Source organism: Pseudorca crassidens, chromosome 17, assembly GCF_039906515.1.
Source record: "Pseudorca crassidens isolate mPseCra1 chromosome 17, mPseCra1.hap1, whole genome shotgun sequence".
Classification (NCBI taxonomy): domain Eukaryota; kingdom Metazoa; phylum Chordata; class Mammalia; order Artiodactyla; family Delphinidae; genus Pseudorca; species Pseudorca crassidens.
The window spans coordinates 48,532,143-48,538,652 of NC_090312.1; the positions used below are offsets into that span (position 1 = coordinate 48,532,143).

The 6,510-nt window shown below is 39.2% G+C and overlaps 1 protein-coding gene across 22 annotated transcripts in view; it reads left to right on the forward strand.

Moving 5' to 3' along the window:
- LOC137210216 (UDP-N-acetylglucosamine--peptide N-acetylglucosaminyltransferase 110 kDa subunit-like) overlaps positions 1–6,510 on the forward strand; it is a 160,345-nt gene that overhangs the window by 66,119 nt on the left and 87,716 nt on the right. The gene's annotated exons all lie outside the window — the stretch shown is intronic.

Below are 6,510 nucleotides of genomic sequence, written 5' to 3' on the forward strand. Positions count from 1 at the left end.
TGCTTTAGTATAAGCACAGATTGCGTTCCTGCAGAAGGGAACACACAACTGCTAAAAATACAATTAACACAGCTAATATTATATCCTCCTTTGGAAGAATTACCAATGTTAATAGAACCAAACAAAAGTGTATACGGAGGAGCAACACAAGTTATAACAGGTGTATTGGAATAAGTTAGAGCTAGTTTCCATATATCCCAGTTCTTTTGAAATGTGATAAACCTATCTATGATGGGAAGAGAAGAGATAAGAATTGACACCTTGGTATAATCTATAGTACACCATATTTGGTTATTATTCCAAGATGCATTGCAACGTTCAAAATTGGATCCAGGAAAGTTAACGGTCATAAAAGGAGGCAATTGATTTTTTGATTTTCTCTTAAGCATAGTAACCTTATACCCAGCTATAAGTATCCCTTGTCCTCCAAGTAAACGCTTCATACAGAAGTAATTTCCTGAATCTTCACCTGTAACCTTGGTTATAGTAATAGCGGAATCCCTAAGTGGTGAGGTGTATGAGATTTGACCTCTAATATTAATAGCTTGCCCATTTTATACCAAATGATGGTATCCTTAAGATCCTCTCGTCGGCTGGTAGCCGGGCATGTAAGAGTAATGTTGGTTCCTGTAAAACGAAGGATGCCTGGAGAGGCTGACAAACGAATTGATTGATCCGTTCCCTCATAAACATCTGTATGCTCATAACTAATAGCCTTTACACATCCAGTTTCCAGATTCAATGGGCTAAGACAGACAGGATGGGTACTAAACCAGTTAGTATAATTTACAGACATATTGATTTGTTTTATATTCCCAATAAGAGGCCCATAAACACTTATCATTGTAAAATACAGGAAACTCTGCTTCAGACCAAGATATGGGTTGTAATAGTGGAGGATAAGGTACATAGGCCCAGTAAGTTGCTGCATTAACAGAGGGAACACATGAAATGGTTGCCAACATAACCAAAAATAAAGTTACAGGTGTAACAGGATTATTCTGTTGTTTCACTGACTCTTGAGCTCGTGAAACCAGTTGTTTAATTTGTCCCCAAGTTGGAACATCACTCCTTTGAGTCGTCCTGGCAAGTGGTCTCCTCTTCTTCTTCTTTTTCTCAATCAACACTGTCAAATTTTCCGGAGAGGTGCAGAGCTTCTTCATCTTCTGATAGGTGAGCTGTGGCGAGCCATCTATTTGCTGGACTAAGCGCTCAGGAAGCCAGCAAGGTCCAGGCGCTGATCTGGGAAAGATACACATGTGACCACGTCCCCAAATCAACACAGGATCAGGACCACGCCAAGTGCTGGTTAACGGATCTTTCCAGAGGACCTCCGGAGATTGAGAGGCCAATCTTGGCTCAGCCACCAACCTTCCCCCTGCAGAGCAGCCAAATTTGTCAACAGTGAGAACATTTAAAATAAACAGAGAATCATTTATAAGGTTATGTGGCGTTGTTCTATACAATTCCCCCCTTTTTATTTTTGCAATAGTTAGCTTTAAAGATCTATTTGCACGTTCTATAATACCTTGTCCTTGAGGGTTATATGGAATTCCTGTAATATGGGTAATTTTGTAATGAATTACAAAATGTTGCAAAAGCAGCGGGCCCATTATCTGTTTTAATAATTTTGGGAAGGTTCATGAAAGCAAAACAGTGTAATAAATGAGTGATAACATGTTTAGTAGCTTCTCCGGTCTGTGCTGTAGCACAGAGGAAACCAGAATAAGTATCGATAGTGACATGAACAAACTGTAATTTCCCAAAAGACGGGATATGAGTAACATCCATTTGCCATAAATGTCTAGGTAATAATCCACGAGGATTAACAACATAATGTGGAACAGGAAGGTGAGGTAAGCATTGTGGGCATTGCTTCACAATTTGTGGGGCGGCTTCACCAGTAAGGGAAAATTGTGTGTGTAATGTAGCCGCTGACTGACGGTGTAAAGCGTGCAACTGCTGTGCTGCTTGTGAAGCAGTTTGATCATAACTTACCATAATATGAGGGTGTCCAGGACATGGACCATGAGTATCAAGAGTATGGAGATAATGAATGCAGTATATTAGCCATTCTTGACAGCATGACGAACGGAAAGGAGGAGTACGGTAAATTGGGACATGTCCTGCTTTAGGGAAAAGAGATTGAGGAGGAGGAGTAACTTCAACTCTATTCTTGGGAGGAAAATGTACAGGATAAAGATCACGTTTAGATCGAGTTAAAACGTCTGCAGTCGCATTAAGTTTAGTCAATGGACCAGGCAAGTTAGAATGAGCACGGATATACAGACCTGCGACAGGACCATCATGGGAACGAATAAGCTGTTGAAGCAAACGAAAAGAGGATGATAATTCAGGGTCATTAGTATGTCCTATGCTCGCAGTCTCCAGAAGAAATCACAAGCTAATAAGGTATTTACTATCAGAAAACAAATTAAAAGATATAGAAGGAAAATGTTTAGAAGACATAATGACAGCATACAGTTCAACACGTTGAGCTGAAGCCAAGGAAGTTTCTTTAATGAGGTTTGTTCCGTCATCAATGATTACAGTAGCCACTCCTGAAGAAGAACCGTCCGTAAAAACCAAAGGTACATGAGGAACAGGCTGTTGCCTAATTATAGAAGGAAAGATATGAGTTAAGTTTGCTGAATTGGATCAATTTATCAGCAGGGTAATGGCATTCCAAGGTACCTGAAAATCCTGCAAGAGCAAGACCCCATTCATTACTATGTTGAAAAAGCCAATTTTGTGGACTAACTGAATAAGGGATAATAATTTGAGAAGGTTCTATACTTATAGGTTGTAAGCATCTAGTTCTACCTTGCATTATTAAATTACTAAAAACTTCATAATAAGGGTTAATAACTTTAGAGGGTGCAGATTTCATATGAATCTATTCAATAATTCCAACAGTTTGCCATAAGACGGCAGTAGGCACATGAGGAGTTGGACAAATTATTAAGAAAATTGGAAGGTGAGTATGAATTCTAGTTAATTGTGGAGAACTGATAGATCTATTGACTATTTGTAAAGCTTGAAATCCTTCTGGAGTCATAGAGCGTGAAGAAGAAGGATCTGAGTCACCTTTAAGAATATCAAACAAAGGCTGTAATTGAGCAGTAGTAAGTTTTAAGGAAGGCCTTAGCCAATTAATATCTCCAAGTAATTTTTGAAAAGCATTTAATGTTTTTAAATTATCAACTCGAATTTGCAGTTTTTGAGGCCTAATAGTAGTGTTATCAATATATTTTCCCAAATATAAAAATGGAGATTGTCTTTGAATTTTTTTTGAGGCAATGACCAAGCCAAATGATTGTAAGGACTGTTGTAAAAATTGAAAAGCAGTCTCTAATAAAGAAATATTATCAGTGGCTAAAAGTATATCATCCATATAATGTATGAGATATAACGATGGAAACCTTTTTCTCACAGGAGTCAAGGCCTGAGCCACATATTTTTGGCATAATGTAGGACTATTTGCCATGCCCTGAGGCAATACTTTCCATTGAAATCTCCTCATGGGTTCCTTAAAATTTAAGGCAGGCAAGCTAAAAGCAAAATGTTTTCTATCTTCAGGAAACAAAGGAATAGTGAAAAAACAATCTTTTAAATCTATAACTAAAAGATGATAATTGTGTGGTATGGCTGTTGGAGAGGGTAGGCCTGGTTGAAGAGCTCCCATTATTAGCATAGTTTTATTAACAGCTCTTAGATCCTGTAATAACCTATATTTTCCAGATTTTTTCTTGATAATAAAAATAGGAGTATTCCAAGGACTACTGGAAATTTCTAAATGCCCTAATTGTTCCAGTACTAATTGTTCTGCAGCCTCTAATTTCCCCTTTGTGAGGGGCCATTGGTCCACCCATACAGGGTCATCAGTCAGCCAAGTAATTGGATCAGCAGTGAGTGGAGAATCCAAGGCCCCTAAGAAAAACCCAAACCTTGTCTATCATATTTTATTTTCACATCAATAGGATAGACAGTTCCTTGTTGGTTTGTTCCCAGCCCTTTTGTGGGAAGAAATCCTTGATCCAACATCATATTAGAGACTTGAGAGTTTGGACTATAAAGTAATACTCCCATTTCTTTTAATATATCTCGGCCCCAGAGGTTTAAAGGCAGCCCAGGCAAAACATAAGGCTGGAAATAACCTGAATGGCCCTCACTATCTTGCCATAAAAAAAACTGACTACTTTGCATAGGAGAAGAACTTTGTCCTATCCGTGAAGTTCTGTAATAGTAGGACTAATGGGCCAACGTTTAGGCCAGTGTATCTGCGTCATAACAGAGACATCAGCTCCAGTGTCTAACAAACCTGAAAAAACCTTTCCATTAATGGTTCATTTCATTTCTGGACGTTCTTTCCCTATCTTCTGAATCCAGTAGGCAGCATCAGACGATCCAAAAGCCTTTGTTTCTCTCTTCTGATGTTGTAAAATTTGTCCATGAGGTACAAAGGGCAAAAGTAGCAATTGTGCAATTTTATCACCAGGAGAAATAGTTATTATATTTTTAATAGTTTGTGCCATGACTTTTATTTCTCCTTCGTAGTCAGAATCTGTGACTCCTGGCATAATAGTTAAACCTTTCATGGCGACACTACTTCTTCCCAATAATAGTCCCATCAAACCCTTGGGTAAAGGTCCACAGATGCCCGTAGAGAGGGCCTGAGGACCCATTTCAGGAGTTAATACATATCGGGCGGAGGTACTGAGCTCCAGTCCTGCGCTTCCTGGTGTTGCTCTGGAGAGCGAGCATATTGTATGTTTTTGTTTTTGGTTAATGTCTGATTGATAATTTGAGGAGGATACACAGACATTGCCCTTATTATTTGTTGGGGCCGGGGAAGGCCCCGGGAGGAGTTTCCCGACAGTGGTGGCCCATCCTTGTGGGCCACTGAGCAACAATCTTGTGCCCAATGTTTTCCCCTATTGCATTTAGGGCATAAACCAGGGATTTTCTGACCATCTGGAGGTTTCTGAGTAGGGAAGGAAGGACTAGGGTTAGAATTAAAAGATCTACATTCTCTAGCAAAATGACCTGCCTTTCCACATTTAAAACAAGTCTTTGTTTTCTTTTGATTGTTTTTAAACCCCACTTTAGTTAATGCTGCAGCCACAGCAGCACCCTGTATATAAGTAGGCCCAATGTCTGCACAAAGGTGAATATAATCCTCCAATGTTCCCCGTTTTCTCCAAGGTCGAATCGCAGCCTGACACGCATTATTAGCATTTTCAAAAGCAAGTTGCTTAACTACAATCATACCAGTGAGTCCGTCCACAATGAGTCTCCCCACCGCCTGTGACAACCTATCTACAAAATCAGCATATGGTTCATCAGGTCCCTGTCTAAGTTTTGAAAGATCTTCAGTTTTGTGTGTAGAAGGACATTTCCTCCAGGCTTGTAATGCCAAATGATTTATTTGAGGATAAGCAACAAAGGGATAAGTTAATTGATCTTGTAAAGAAAGATACTGTCCTTCCCCAATCAGCATATGATAATCAACTGGAATATTATGGGCAGCATTCTTTTCTGCTTGTTCAGCAGCCCCTTCATAAAAATCAAACTTCCATATTAAGTAATCTCCATCATTTAAACAAGTTCGTGCAATAGACTTCCAATCAGCGGGGGGAAGAGCTTCTCCTGTCAACCATAGCAGTAGTAAAAGGAGCAGTGGGCCCATATTGAGCACAGGCAGATTTTCAATCTTTCAAAACTTTCAAAGGGAGAGCCTGATGCTCCCTAGTAGCTTGTTGAGGATTATTAGGGTCAGGTCTTTCTATGACGGGACAACAGAAAATAGGATCTTCTCCTCGTTTTATTGCTCCTTGTACAGCGCGCTGCAAGGGACTCAGCATTTTTACAGATGTGGATTTTTGAGGAAGACAGTCCTTATTAACCTGCAGCTTTTTCACTGACTTATCTATCACAGCCATTAGAAAATCATCCTCAGGATATTTCTCTCTTTTATGTTTACAAGCCTCATCTGTTAAGTCAAAATGTTCCTCTTCATCTAAAATATTTAAATTAATTAGCTCTTTCGGTTTAGGAAGTGGTGACACAGTAGTTGATAATACAGTCTCTCCTTCTGTCAGAGGCTTATGTTTTTCTGACTTTACATTCAAATCAACACTATCATGAGAAGAATCTAAACATATTTTTATCAGATTCCACAAACTATATGTAACAACAGGAGTATGAGTAGGCCCTCGAGACTCGTAATAATTTTTTAAATCTTCTCCAACTTTCTGCCAGATTTCTATGTCAACAGAGCCGCCATCAGGAAACCAGGGAGATACACCATGGATATGCTGTAAAAATTCAGTCAACCATAAAGTTCAGAAACTTTATTACCCCGAGCTCTAAGCATCAAAAGTAAAACCTGAGCAAATAATTCATACATCTTTGAGCCCTTCTGCCCCATCTTATTTTACTTCTGACTATTGCCTTATGCCTCTATTCGTTTCACTTTTACTGGTGGCCACACATATTTTGCATAAGGGT